This window comes from Spermophilus citellus (genome assembly GCF_964194105.1).
Source record: "Spermophilus citellus genome assembly, chromosome: 7".
Taxonomy (NCBI): Eukaryota; Metazoa; Chordata; class Mammalia; order Rodentia; family Sciuridae; genus Spermophilus; species Spermophilus citellus.
Window position 1 is genome coordinate 165,065,016 of NC_138188.1, and position 14,724 is coordinate 165,079,739.

A 14,724-nucleotide genomic window follows, 5' to 3' on the forward strand; every position below is an offset into this window, starting at 1 on the left:
CCTGGGAGCTGGTCCCCAGCGAGGGCCCGGGGGTCTTCTGCCTGCGGACAAGCGTAGCAAAGGCCCCGGAGGTGTCCCCGGTGGTGTTTTCTCCTAGGCACAGAGAGGGGGGGTGTCCTGGAGGAAGGAGGAAGGACCCATCAGGTCGGTTTGCAGGAGGGCATTGCCTGCCTGGCCAGGCTGTCCCAGGCCTCTTGCCCCAGATGGTGGGAAAGGAGGACGGCTGAAGAGGGGAGGGAGTCATCTGGGAGGGCAGATGACTTGTTTCATTGTCTGCAGTGGGCTTGGTCACCGGGCTAACCGGAGGAATGGGCCTCTTTAGAAAGTTAGCTGGGGCCGGGCTCTGTGGCAGAGCAGCACCTGCCTGCAAGTGTGAGGCCCTGGGTTTGATCCTAGCACCACGTAAAAACAAATAAAGGCATTGAGTCCAACTAAAAAATACACTAAAAAAAAGTCGCTATTTGGCTGGGGTTGCAGTTCAGTGGCAGAACCTTGTCTAGCATGTGTGGGGCTCTGGGCTCCATTCTCAGCCCAGGTAGGAATAAATAAAATAAAGGTCTGTCGACAACTACAATTTTTTTTTTAAAGTTAGCTACTTTGTAAGCAGGCTACTGGCACTTGTTGGTTGGAGACAGAGGATTCCTTACTTGTTTATGTTAACTGCAAAAAACCTTGCTCATGGCTCTGAGGTGGGGGTTCTGCTGGCTGGATTGGGCTGTCTATCATGGCTGCAGGGGCTGTCCCCTCTGCACTGTGGTCAGCCAACACGGGCCCAGCCCAGGGCGCATATACAGGTATATGTGAACCTGAAGACTCTTTTGTCATCCTGAGATGACAGAGGAAAGGGAAGGCCTGGAGGGCCAGCTCCTGCCCCGTGGGAAGCCTCCGTACCAGTACCAAGGGGTGGCCATAAAGGCGAGGGGTTTCAGCCTGTGGCTGGAACAGACGGAATCATGGTGGTGTGGGTGAGCTCTGGCGAGATGGAATCTGGAGCTCTGAGGGCAGGACGTGGACCTGAACTCGTGACTTCCTAGGAAGGTCCTGGTTGAGAAGGTGGCCTGAGCCACAGCCTCCAGTCCTGAGGACCAGGAAGTCCCCTCCTAGCAGTCAGGAATGCCCTGGGGGTAAAGCAGGAAGTGCTCAGCAGGGGCCCTGCTGCCCCGCCCCTCCCCCAGACCGCCCAGACCCCAATCCCAGCAGAACCCAGTCCCTGGACACAGTAGCAGCTGTCCCGGGGAAAGAGGTGTTTTCTCATAGGCACAGATAAGGGCACAGATAAGGCGGGTGTCCTGATGAAGCAGGGGGGAGCTGGGTGGTGTTGGAGGAAAGCCCATGAGTGTGAAGCCTGACTTGGCAGGGCTTGGCTTGTCTGGAGTGCACATTTTTTTCTGACCAGAACACATGCATTTTCCCCTCTGTGCTGCACTTGACCCCCAAAGGAAGCCCTCTGCTGTTTTATTGCCGGGCTGGTTCCTGCGATCCTCCTGCTTTTGACTGCCCTGTTGTATATTCCCCATCAGAAATCTGAGGCCCACGGCTGGTGCCTCCGCACTGGGGCTGCTGGTGGTGTTCCCAAGGCCCCTGGTGAGAGGTGTGGGGCAGACTGGCTGCATGTCTCCCCTTGGAGCCACATACTGCAGAGGCCCGGGGCCCTGGGAGAGGCTTGTGAAGAAGGCCTGGTACTCCATGCCTCCTGTCCCCGAGCCTCTCATGCCCTGGGTGCCACCCCCCCACTGCCCCAGCCCCATCTTTTCATTCCGCCACTGTCTGGTGGTTAGTACAGGCCAGGGCCCTGGCCTTCTCCCCAGGCAGCCTGCAGGGGTTGGGCTTGCTGTCCAGGTCTGTGGTGTCCACCGTCCTGGGACGTGCAGGCCCCTGAGTGGAGTCAGACCTGAGCCGGCAGGAAAGGGCTCTGCTCCTGGGCTTGCCCACTGGGGAGTCTTCAGGATTCAGATGCAAGGACCTCGAAGACAGTTTTGAATTTCAGCAAAACTTGTTTTTCAGGGTCCTCCTGTTTTCCTTTAAAGGAAGGAGGAGGGGGAGAGGGACTCCTCTGCAGGGAAACCTAGAAGGAGTGCAACTGAGCTCACCCAGAGGGCAGGCACCCACGCTGGGCTGGCCGGCAGGGAGAGCCCTGCTCACTCACCACTGCTCTGCTTTACCACCACACACACAGGAAGTCCATGCCGACACACATGCCCACACATGCAGGTACACACACGGGCACAGATGACATTCCCCAATCACAACGTGCACACAAACACAGGTACACATCCCATGCAGGCCCGTGCCAAGCCCCACAGACAGCACCTGCAGAGCACATGCCCACTCCCTGGATTCACGTCCACGGACGTCCACACACCTTTTCTCCACCGAGGGTGCCTCTTTCTGTTGCCAACTGTGTTGTTGAAAATGTTGGTTTCTCTGGATCCCTGTGAGGGCCAGGGGACCTGTGTGGGATGTCCAGCCTCTCCGTCTCCTGCTGTGGGCCACACCACTGCCCTCATGTCGGCCCCTGGTGGGAAGCTGCCACCCTGGATGCAGGGAGAGGGTCCCCACGTGCCCTCTGCTCCTTGTTCAGGGGTGGAGGATGCCCAGCAGCACCTCCTGCCCAGGGCTGTTCCATCAGGTTCTTCATACTGCCCACGCTGGGGACCCCCTGAGCTCTCCAAGGTCTGGCACTGGGGTGCATGGGTGGGGACCCTTGTCTACTTCCCAGGGGGGCCAAAGCCTAGTGTTCTGAGTCACCGTCAGGGAGCCCCTCGTTTCCCCTGGAAGCCTCCTGGGAGGGGTGAGTCGGCTGAGGGGCCTCTGTGCGTGGATGCTGCTGTCCACCGGAGCGAGCTCAGGGTCGGTGGGGAGACCCAGGCAGGGGCAGAGCTGGCTGTCAGATGTGGCCACCAAGATACCTGTGCGGGCCAGTCGTAGCTGTCTCCCCCATCTCAACTCTTCCTGGAGGCTGAGTCAGGTGCTGTGTCAGAGTGGACAGAGGCTGCCCAGGGATGGCCCCGCAGAGGATGCATCTGGCTGAGCCACCGTGGTGGGTTACTACTGCTGCTGTGGGCAGCAGCCAGCAGAGCTGGACCACGCAGGGCCTGTCACATACAAGCCCCTAGCCTCAGTGCTGGCGTGTGTGGGTGCCTGTGTGTGTGAGTGGAATTCTGCAGAGCTGAACTCCACGTTCTGCATTGAACATTGAACTTGGCACATTTTGAAATGGAAGGGCCCAGGAAGATAATGGACCGGTTTGGGGCACCGGCCACCTACCCATGGCTCTGCAGCCCTGTCTGCTTGGTCAGACCACCTACCTGCTCTCTCTGTATCTGATGGCCGCTGCCCTAATGGTGTGGGGTCTGAGACTCACCTTTGCCAGGCCCAGGCTTCCTTCTAGGAGGGCAGGGCCTCTGAGCTCCGCCTCCCAGCAGTTTTGGAAGGAGCCAGCACAGATGTGGTTATGCAGACTGGACTCTGAGGCAGCCGAGGGCCGGGGAAGGCTGTGTCCTGAGCACAGGCTGCCTGAGTGCAGACCCCGCCCGGGTAGGCACCCCCAGCCGCCCTGCACCTTCTTTTTCCAACCCCGCCGGGGGCAGGGCGAGCTCCTTCTCCGTCCTGAGCAGCAGTTGGTCATTTGTGGAGCGTGAGGCTCTGTCTTAGCCTTATGTGCCTATGTCCTCTGTGCACGTTGGCCATGTGGTGTACACGGCATCTTCACACAGGTGCTGTGTCCCCCTGGGGACGGGCAGTCCCAGGCAGGCACAGAGCACCTCCAGTTTTGTTCCCCAGCACTGCCGGTGCTGGCAGGGGGGACGGCAGAGCCTGGTGGCTGGCCGAGGGGTGTGTCCTGGATTGGCGGGTCTGGGCCAACTCCTAATGGCCGTCAGAAAGAGCTTTTGATCACAGAGGCGCTGAGTCAGATTAGATTTGGAGGCTGCAGGCTAATGTCTGCGCCCTGTGCCTGCAGGAGTGTGGCTCCTCCCAGGGCCTCTGCGCAGGCAAGCCCCAGCACAGCTCTGCGGCTCCAGCCAGAGCTGCGATGGAGAACCTGTTCACAAGCCCGTACATCTTTCTGGAATTTCATGCCTGCAGTCGGGGTCACTCTGGGCTGATCCCCTGTGGTGCTCTGTGAAGCGGCAGGAAGGGCAGGGGCCCTGGGCACAGGCTGCATGAAGACCAGGTAGCTCCAGCTCTGCAGGCAGTGCAGGAGGCGCTGGGTCCAGCTGGCCTGGGGACTGGCCTGGGTCAGGGGGACCTCTGTCGGGTGTCCCTTGGAGAGAACGCTAAGCCAGACAGAGCAGGGCTCTGACAGGGCCTGCAGGGAGACTTGAGGAGGCTGCACCTCGAGGGTGTGCGAGGGGGTGTGGACCCCCCCTCGCTGGTCCCTTCCTTCCACCTGGGTCTGCAGCAGGGTGCTGTGTGCTGCTGCAGGGAGTGGGTTCGGGACCAGCCCCGGTCAGGCCTCCCGTCAAAGCCCAGCTTAGATCTTTCAGCAGTGTCAGGTTTCAGCAGCCGGGTCCCCCCTCCAGGAAAGAGCCTGCCAGCACAGGCCCTTCTTGGTGAGCAGGAGGGCACCTCCCCGCGGGGTGGCTGGAGTTGGTGAGAGAGCCGCTGGGAAGGCCCCTGAGCTGCAGGGGGCATCTCTTCTCCAGCGGGTCCGACTTGTCTTGCCCTTGGTGTCCTGGCCCTGGAGAGCTAGGGCCCCGTCAACTGCTGGGAGGCCACGCTGGATGTGCCTCTGTTGACCTGAGTCCAGATGTGGCCCGGCCCCAGGAGCCTCTCTCCCTTGTCCACTTAGACAACCAAGGACTTCGCCTTGGAAGGAACCAGGCTAGTCACAGAGCTGAGCCGCTCTGGCCCTGTGAAGCCCAGTTTGCCCTGGGCCCTTCTGGGCAGGCTCCTGCGAGGGGAGGGAGTACTGTCCCAGGATCCTCTGTGGCCCACGGCAAAGTCCCACCCACTGGTGGCCTGCTGCAGGGTGGGCCTGCGGGAGGAAGGGGTCAGCTGAGGTGGCCTTTCCTGAGGTCCCCTTCTGCTGGGTGAGCCAGACAAACCCAGAGGGATAGTGTCTTTGACCTCTTCCGGCCAGTGCTAGAGAGGCCAGCAGGGTGGAGACTGGCATTTAATGGGGAAGCCAACTGGCCAGGGCCTGGGAGATGATGGGTGTGAGCCCTGGGGGCAAGTTTGGGCACCTGGCCTTTTCCACTGTGCAGTCTGGGCACCTTCTGTGAGGGGCCTGCCTGCCCCGGAAGTGGGAGGGTGGACAGCAGTGTCTGCTGACCAGGGTCTGAGTGCCCGCCACGTGGAGCAGGGCGCCTGTTATCTTGGAGACCGGCAGAGCGCCCGGGTCTGGGTTCCATCCAGCTCCGCGTTCTCACGGTCCTTATCTCGGGTGCCCCTGGCCAGAGCTGGGCTGAGTGGTGGGGTGGGGCCATCGGGAGGGGGCTCCCTGCGGGTGGGCGACTGGTTTCCACCGGCTCCTAGCCTGCAGCGGCTGTCACCCCAACCCTGGCTCATGTGACGGGTAGAGAAGTGCCGTCCCAGGGCCTCCCTGTAAGCCTCACCAGGGAGGTGAGCATCCTGACACATGGCCGGCTCCATGTGTCCCCCGGGTGGCCCTTTTGGTCTGATGTCCTCTCCTGGTCAGGATACCTTTCCCTGTGGCTTCATGACTGTGAACGGGGGCAGCTGGAGCGTCACAGTAGTGTTTGTGGTCAGCCTTTGGCCAGGACACGGCACTCTGGAGGTGTGGCGTTGTTCCCGTCCTTACCCATCCCCCGAGAGGGACCCTGCGATGGCAAGCCGCTCGGGGCCGGCGCCCAGGCAGGTGGACCCCGCGTGGCCTGGCTCACTGCTTTGTAGTCGGTACCCACAGGCAGGGCATCCCTGGTGCCGGAAGTCGGCCGTCCCCCCTCCAGTCCGCCTCGTGGTGTGGCACGGGAGCTGGTTCTCACAGGAAGCAACTGGGAGTCACCAGATCGTCAGATATTGCCGTGTCGGGAAGCCTGGCCACCTGCTTGGCCTCCCTAGGTGGCAGGGTGCCATCTGATGAGATGATGGACAGTCGCGTCATCTCTGGGTATTGATCTGGCTCTGCCCCAAGTGCCACGTGACCTTGGGCATGTGACTCACCCTCAGTGTGTCTTAGTCTCTAACCTGTGGATGGGGATGGAAGGGGGCTCCTCGTGTCCCTGAGCCGCTCTGTGGGGGCATGCAGGGTCAGCAGGCCGTCTCTCAGGAGGCATAGTCCCATATCAACTCCAGACATGAGTCCTGATAGCCCCGCCCGTCGGGGCTCTGTGATTCCCTGCTGTGGCTCCGTCCCAGCTGCCAGCCACTGCCCTGGGAGGGTGGGCCTCGCCAGGGTCAGGACAGGGTCAGGACCAGGACGCAGCTCCTATTCCTACGGTCACGAGCTGTGCCTGCCCTGATGGTCCATGTTAGGAGAGGTGGCCGCCCAAGCTGCCCATGGGCTCTCGGCTACGAGGATGGCTCGGTGGCATCGACTTCACACCCCTCTCAGAGGAACCCACGGCCACCTGCCTTCCTCTGCAGGTTGGATTTTGTCACTAGCACGCTGTAATCTCAGAAAACAGTGGCGCACCCCTGTAATCCCAGCCGCTTGGGAGGCTGAGGCAGGAGGGTCTCAAGTTCACGGTTAGGTTCAGCAATGCAGCAAGACCCTGTCTCAAAACAAAACATAGAGGATAAAGCTCCCTGGGTTCAATCTCTGGTACCAACGAAAAGCAAAAAAAAATTGGGCTGAGTGAGAGACCCTGCCGGCTGTCACTGTTGGAGGCTCCTGAGAAGAGGAGCCTCCCTGTGGAGAGGCTGGGTCCACCTCTGCCACCTGGCTTCCTCTCTGTTCCCCGACCCCTAGCCTCTGACCAGAAAGGAGAGCCAGGTGACTCGGGCCGTGTGCTCTGGTCCCCAGGCACTGGGGAGGGAAGGCCCCTCTGTCCACAGGGATTCCCTGCGTGTACCCAGAGGGCAGGCCCTGACGTCACCTCCTTCCTCTGCAGAAGACTTGAGGGCTTGTGAAGGGACGTTCCCTGGGAAATCCCCCCAGTAGGGCAGGGCGGGGTGGGGGGGTGGGGGAGGGGTGGGGGAGGGGCGGGGTGGGGGCTCTGGACCAGGCAGGGGGGTCGGGCTGGCTCCTGGGCACAGCGGGCTGGGAGCGGGAGAGGCTCTCTGCTCAGCAGCCCCTGCCCCTGGCCACCCCACAGCCCTAGTCCCCGGCTGCCCTTCTGTTACCCCCGCAGGCCACCTGTGCTCCCACCCAGCACTGGCCTCTGACTTGTTGTGTCCTTGAGTCTCAGCTCCAGCTTTAGAGTCACACCACTGGGGACACACCTTGGCCAGGACTGCGGGTCCCCCGGGGGCCATCAGGGTCTTCCTGTCCTCTGGATGGACTGGTGTGCACCCTCCCAGGAAGGGCCCTGCCACAGCTGGCTGGAAAGGGGCTGCTTGGGTCGTCACTCATAAATGTACCTTTGGGAGCGGTTGAGAATGCCAGGGAGGTCTGCTGTCCAGGAAGGGACGTCCCCCGACCTCACGCCACTGTTCTGTCATCACGGGGACCTCACCCTGTAAACCTGCTGTCGGCTGCAGCCTGGCCTGCGGGCACAGCCCTCTCTTTGGGTGCATGAGTCCCGGGCCTCTCAGATGGACGGCAGCAAGTAGTCCTCCCCCCAGACCTGAAGGTGTCCCAGCCTGGCGGCGAGACGGCCAATGCCAGGCTCCAGTGATCTGAGGCTCGGCTGAGGCCGAGACCCACATCTGTGCTCCTGCTGACCAGTGGTGTGTGTGCCAGGCCAAGTGACGGCCCCAGGTTGCCTGCACCCTGCTCTGAGAGCCTTCACGGGTCTTGAGCTGGGGAGATGGCCCTGGATCAGTGGGCCTCATAATCCCAGTGTTCTTGCCAGGGACCGGGGTGGGATGCAGAAGTGCTGGGGGGCTGCGCTGCTGGCCTGGAGGCAGGGAGGCAGGGAGTAGCTGCGGGCCCAGCAATGCAGGCACCTCTGGAGACTGGCGAGGCAGGAACTCTCCCCCTGGGCTCCCGGGAGGAGCGGCCCTGCCCACACCGGGGTCTCAGCCTTCTGACTTCAGGGCTCTAGGGACAGACTCCGGTTTCAAGCCACTGACGCGTGAGCTTGCCTCGGCAGCCCTGGAGACAAGCCAGCATGTCAGGGGCTCATGATACCTGCAAGGCCAGGTGCCACCGTTGGGGGCCGTGGTGGGAACCTGTGCTGTGTCCCACTCCACCCACCTGAGCAGGAGCCAGGAACCTCTTGTGAGGCCCTGGGGTCCTGGTGCCAGCTCCTCCTGCATATCTAGGGCCACCAAGGCCAGGGCTCCCCTGGAGAAGTTGATGGGTCCCTGCCCTGAGGACAGTCCCTGATTTCCAGTAGGACCTCTGCCGTCAGGTCCCCAGAATGATCTCCCCACAGACCCTGGCAGAGCAGTGAGGAGCTTGGACACCCAGGCCTGGGCTCAGGGACAGCCCACGGCCCCCCGGGAGGAGTGGGCGGTGCCCTGCAGGCCACAGGCCACAGTGGGCTCATCCCAGGTCAGAGGCCGCTTGGTTCTGCTTCTGGACCCTGAGGCGGGGGGTACGAAAGCGGGTTCCAGAAAGTGCCAGCCCACCTCCACACAGCGTTCCCAGCCCTGGGTGCTGTCACCGCCACGGCCAGCGTCACCTGCTTGGGAAGATTTTCACGAAGTGAAGCTGCTGGCCGTGCGCCCGGCCGGCCCTGGTGGGGAGGAGCCAGTTCCGCCCTGGCCTCCCCTGTCTGGAGCCCACCGACTGCCCTTCAGCTCTCCAGAAGGCTCCGCCAGACCCACTGCCAGAGACAGGGGCAGCTGGCAGTACGTGGGCGCAGACCCAGCTGCCTTGTGAAAGTGGCCAAACTGGCCACCCGGAGAGGCTGGCTCAGAATCGTGGATGAAGGCTCTGCCCGTGTTTTCACGAATGCCTGGGGATGGGCCCTTCCTGAGAGCCCTGTGCTCACAGCCCCGCTCCTGGCCGGGCAGCTGGCCGGGAGCTCCTCCTGGTTCTGCCCTGGCCCTGTGCCGGGAGCAGGAAGGACAGAGCAGGGGAGATGTGTGGGGCTGTGCCTGGGACCTCTGGGGTGCGGGTGCGCCCGTCTGTCTGCCCGTGGAAGCAGACACCTGCCCGCCACAGCTCAGCGCGTCTGCAGAGCAGCCTGGTTGGCAGCAGAGGGCTGGCCTGCCAGTTAGTCAGGAGGGACCCGCCAGCCCTGGCCAGGCTCCTGCAGGCCACTTCCTGCCAGGGTACTGGACACTGTGCGCTCCCCCTCCCAACTCTGCCCGGCCTCCCTAGGGCCAGCCAGCAGTTCATGGTTGAAGTGTACATCAGGGCCAACCTCTCACTGCCCCCAGGCCAGTGCTCGCCCCCTCAGCCCCCTCCTGCTGTGGCCCCAGTTGTCCCTGGCCAGCTGGCGTCCCTCCTGTGGTGGTGACACTGATTAGGCTCCTGGGCCGAGGCTCTCCTGGGCCTTATCTCATGGTGAGTGCTCAGTATCTGGGAGCATCTGATCTGACCTTCGCCCTCTGGCTCTGATCTCTGCTGCTCTTTAGTGACCAGTGATAAGGTTTTCTTCCCTTTTCTTTCTTCTTTTCCTGGCTGACCCCAATCAGATAATGTGCGTTTGGGGTTGTTCTTTGACAAGGCGGTTCCGGTCTGGCTGGCCTCCATCTGAGGCTGCAGGAGGCCGGCTGCCTCCCCACCCAGGGCGCCCTGCTCTGCTCCGTTCAGCCTGCCAGTCTTTGTGTCCGACCCCACACGAACATCTCCAGTGGGTGGTCACCGGGGCTCTGGCACTTTGTCCCTTTCCTGCTGCCCCCGGCCACCTGGTCAGTGTTGGTGTCACTGGAGCGTCTGCAGCCTTGGGGTCTCTCCTCTGCTCTCCCAGTTCTGAACCTTCCAGCACAGGACCCGGGGTGGAGCCTGTGTGGGCCCACTGGGACGAGGGTGACCCGATGCCTCTCATGAAGGCAGTGGTCACAGTAACCCCAGCAGAGCTGGGCCACCTCTGTGAGACGTCACAGCAAGAGCAGGACAGGGGCCATGCAAAGGCCTCCTGCTCGCTGACCTCCTGGTCACCCAGCTCAGCGTCCTGTCCATCACGGCTCTTTCTGCAGTGCCCACCCCTCATCCCAGGCCTTTCCCCTGCAAGTCTTGCCGTGGTCTCTGTGTGGCTGGTCACTCCTGCCACCAAGCCAGCAGAGTCCTGCCTGAGAAGTGCCCGCATGGGCCAGGAGCTGAGGGGACAGGAGTCCAGAACCGCCACGTGAACAGAACCCACGGCATTGGCGGAGACGCGGGGAGCATGGGAGGAGGGGTGCGGACGGAGGAGGCCTCAGAGCCCTGGCTCTCACACAGGTGGTCTGGGTATCACTCCCCTGGAGGGCAGTTAACCAGGGGTCCAGTGGCTTCTGCAGTCGTCGGCCTGCCAAGGCGAAACTGGCCATTCGGGGACCTGGTGTCCACGTCCTCCCTGGCTCTGGATGTGACCTTTGACCCAGGTGCCAACAAATCTCGGGGCTGCATTGTCCCCCGGGTCCTGCCGCCGTGAGGAGCGGTGACCCGTGGAAGCTAGCTGGGTGCTGCTGAGGTGCGGGAGCCTCTCCCGGGCAGCAGGTGCTGGGCAGAGGCCATGGGTCCTGGCTGGGGCCCCGGGCGTGTGGCTGCTCAGACCGGACTCTCTTCCCCAGGTGCCAGCCTCTCCTGGACTCAGCGGGTGTTCCAGGTAGAGGCCAGGAGCGCGGCAGGTGCCGGGGGTGTGGGCCGCTCCTCGGAGCCTGCCGCAGGGTGCTCAGGAGTGGGTCTGGCTACCTGGGAAAGCTTCAGGAGTTTTTAGAGTTTTATCTTTAAAAGTCGACCTCCAGTGGGAATGCGAGCTGCATTTGAAACCCTGGGTCACGCCTGGCTGGAGGGAGGAGGGACAGGCCTCCGTCCCAGCCGACGCATGTCGGGCCACCCCCACGCTGTGGCCACGTCTGCTCCTGGCCCAGGTGGTCTGGCTCGGGAGCAGTTTCATCCTTCCCTAGGTGCAGGAATCGAGAACCACTCCTGGAGCACACAGGGCAGGACACAGGTGGCCGGTCCCTGCCCCAGGCGCTGTCCCCTTTGGGTTCTCTGTGCTCCCAGGGCACAGACGGGCATGGGCACCTCAGGACCCAGTTCTACTTTGCGTGGTGGCCCTGGGGACGGCCTCTACTCCTACTTGGGGCAGCAGGGGCTCCTGCCTGGCTGGCCCTGGGCACCTGGGGTGTGTTGGTCGAGCATGACAGGGCACCTGTCCCAGGCCCAGCCTCAGGGCCCGGCAGGACTTTGGGCCGCCCAGAGTTCAGGGATGGCTCCCGGTGGGTGCTCAGGGCGGCTGGTGGCTCCCATCTTGGCCTCTGTCATTGCTGACTGAAGATGTGACTTCCCTTGGATAAGCCCCTTGGTGACAGCCCTGCAGTCCCCCCCTCGCCCCCCGGCAGGGACAGGTAGGTGGTGGGCGGCCCTGGCTGAGGAGGGTCCCCACAAGGCCCCGAGCGACTTCCTCTGCTCTCCTGCTCTCAGCTCACGGTTCCTGTGACTTGGGTCCCAGCTGCACAGGGACCTGGGAAGGGCCCTGTCTAGATTCTGCCCGTGCCTCCCTCTGTATCCCAGAGACTGGGCAGGGCTGTGAGGGGGACGTTCCCTGAGGCCCATGCCGTCCCGGGCAGAGGGAGATCTGGCTGGTCCTGCCTGGGGGTGGGCTCTCTGCGGAGGCTGGCACGGGCCCCGGGTGGCGTCTTTCTAGAGGGTGGAGGGGATTGAGCGTCCTTCCCCGGACCAGCCCCCGAGTGTGACCAGCCACCACACTGGCTTCTCCCTCCCCTGCAGGGAACCGTGCCCCTGAGCTCAGGGGAGCTTACTCCACCACCTGGGTGCCCCTCATTGCCTGCCCCTGGGCACTGCCACCTGCTGCCTTCTGGGAGGGGTTCGAACACAGATGTGTTTGGTGACTTGCAGAGAGGACGCATGGGAGCCCACTGGGACCCCTGCTGGCCACTCTCCTCCAACCAGGTGCAGCCTTGTTCCTCGAGGTCAGCACGAGTCCCCAGCCCCTGCCCCCTGGAGTCACTACAGACGTGGGGCCTCACGCTCTGAGTGGCCCTGTCAGTGCTGAGCTCCTGACCCTGGCTCTAGTCACAGGTTGGCAGTGAGACTGGCCGACTCTCCATGCCTATGAGGGGTAAAGAGGTCTTCTCTGAGGGTGTGCTGTCCCTGCCCGGCATTCCGAGGAGAGGCCACTTCTGGCTGGCCGGTTTGCGGATGACTTAGACCGGATTCTGTGGTGTGGTCCCGTGGGCAGTGGCTGGTCACACCCTGCTCCTGCAGCCTAGGCCACTTCCTTGTGGCATTTGGTTTGGAATCTGAGGTGTGGGCGGGTGGGGCAGCTGCCCCCTGGCAGGTTCAGATGTGCAGGGCGGGACCTGTCGTGGGGGCCATCAGCACTGTCCAGCAGTCTGGGATGTCTCAGCCAGGCTGGGGATGCTGGGCAGCACTGCCGGGCCTGGTGGGAACCTGCGCTGGCCTGGGGGGCCTGTCCCAGGCTAAGGGCCTGCTCACCTCCTGGCAGTCACTGGTCAGCATCCCAGGGGCCCAGCAGTGCCTTATCTGTGGGTGGTGGAGGAGTGGTCTGCACTCGTTGAGTGCCTGCTGTGTGAGGACCCTGGACTCCGGGGCTGTGCTGCTCCAGAGCCCTGCAGGCCCTGCCCGAGGGGGCGGGGAAGCCGCTCCTGCAGGGGAGCCCGGGCTGCAGGACTCAGGACTGGGGGCAGTGAGGCCCCAGGAGGCAGCCAGCCGTGGGGTGCTCACCCCAGAGTGTCGGGGGCCTCAGAGACGCCCGAGTTCTGGTCCCCTCTGCTCCAGTGGAACACAGCGTTCAAGGAACCTGGGGCGGTGGCGATGGAGGTGGGTCCCCGTCCCCAAGTGAGCCTCTGCAGTCTGGTTGGCGTGTGGCCCATGTGGATTGGGCACGTGACCAGAATCTCCTGGTCTCTGCTTGTAAGGCCAGCGGTGTCTGCTCCTGGACACTGCCTCTTCTGAGCGCTCCCAGACGACGTGGGAGCTCCCCTGTGTCTGACTGGGCACCATGGCCCTGGTGGGGCTGAGGCCGTCCTGCCTGGTCACCAAGGGTGTCAGTTGCTCCTGTGGCCCGGGCCTCCCTGCAGGGCCTAGGCTGTCACCTGGCCCGAGGACACGGGATTGATCGGGGCTGCTCCTCACCCTTCTCCTATGTGTTTCCATGAGAGGTGGACGTGGCCCAGGCCTGGAGGCCAGAGCTCTCTGCACACGTCTCTCTCACCGGAAGATTATTCTCAGCCAGGCCTGAGGGGCTTTCCACGCGGACGCACTTGGCTGAGGGGGTTGAGGTGAGGGGTGACCCGTACTGCCAGGGCTGGGTTGGTGGAAGCCTACGGGGGCAGCCACTTCCTCCCTCTCTCCACCTTGGGGCTCCTGCCTGCCCTGGCCCTGGGCTCTCAAGTGTCTGGTGGCCCTTACAAAATCTGCCCGGACACTGCCGTGGGCTCAGCAGGAGTCACTGTGCACCCACTGCAAGCCCCTCCTGGCTGGGCCCCCCAGGTGTAAAGGTGGACCCGCCCAGGGTCCTAGCAGGACTGCAGGGAGGGGGCTAGGGTACCTGGCTGGGCAGGGGTCTCCTGGTGGCCACTCAGGCCCAGGTTGGCGTGGCTCCTTTGGCTGCCCTGCTCCCTGGCAGGAAAGCCCTTCTTCCCATTGCCCCCACACAGCCGCCAGCTCTGGCCTGCTGCTGTCCTTTCTGTGGAGGGTGGGGACCTCGGGTCACCCTGTGACACAGGGCTGAGCAGGGCAGGAGGGCGTGTCAGCCGGAGGCAGAAGCTCTGCTCCCTTGTCCTTGCCCACCGCCTGGGCACCCCGTGGGGCGTCCTGGCCCGCCTCCTGGGACCCATGGGCAGGTTCCCCCCAGCACAGCACCTGCCCCTCTGCATCTGGGCTCTGGTGGAGCCCACTGTCGGCTCTCCGCTGCCCTCTCCTGGGCCAGCTCCTCTGGAGCCTTCATGAGGTGCCTGGTCAAGGGGAGATTTGGGCTTGGTGGTGACAGTGGCAGCTCACGCTGGCCAGCGGGCCCAGCTCCCTGTTTATGGTGATCCATGTTCTCTCCCGCCTCCGCCTCCCTCCTGCTACAGTGGTGTGCACCCCAGGAGGCCAGCGCAGGACACCCTGCAGCAGCCCACGCCCGCCCAGGCCAGGCCCCGTATGGTGACCGGTGCCTGCAGGTGCCTGACCCCTGGGCTGTGCCCGGCTCCTCCCAGGCAGGCCCCCTCTTGCTCTGGGCCTCGCTGGCCCCTGACCCCCAGCCTCTGTGTGCTTGTTGGGACCCCGCCTTGGCGTGGGCTGGCGAGCTGGGATTCAGGAAGCTCTGGGTGGGGCGGGATGCAGGAAGGCTCCCGGGCACAGTGCTGACTGTGGAGAGGGCCGTAGGGTGGTAGGTGGCTGGGCTGGGTCTGCCCTCAGGACAGCGGTCTCCTCCATCAGGAGGCCCCTCCTCTGCTGGATGGGGGGTCTGGGCCCTGTGCATCCTAAGCTGGCTGTTGTCACCTGGAGGCCTGTCTGCCCGGCTCTCGTGTCCCGTGGGCGCTGGCCCCTGTTGGTCTGCCAGCTGCAGTGCTGGGCGGGCGGGGCCCAGG

At 63.5% G+C, this 14,724-nt stretch overlaps 1 protein-coding gene and 1 long non-coding RNA gene across 2 annotated transcripts in view; one reads left to right on the forward strand and one right to left on the reverse strand.

The window, feature by feature from the left end:
- Positions 1-14,724, reverse strand: part of LOC308653105 — a 430,906-nt gene that overhangs the window by 385,499 nt on the left and 30,683 nt on the right. The window lies entirely within an intron of this gene.
- The window catches only part of COL18A1 (collagen type XVIII alpha 1 chain), an 86,979-nt gene that overhangs the window by 1,197 nt on the left and 71,058 nt on the right, over positions 1-14,724 (forward strand). The gene's annotated exons all lie outside the window — the stretch shown is intronic.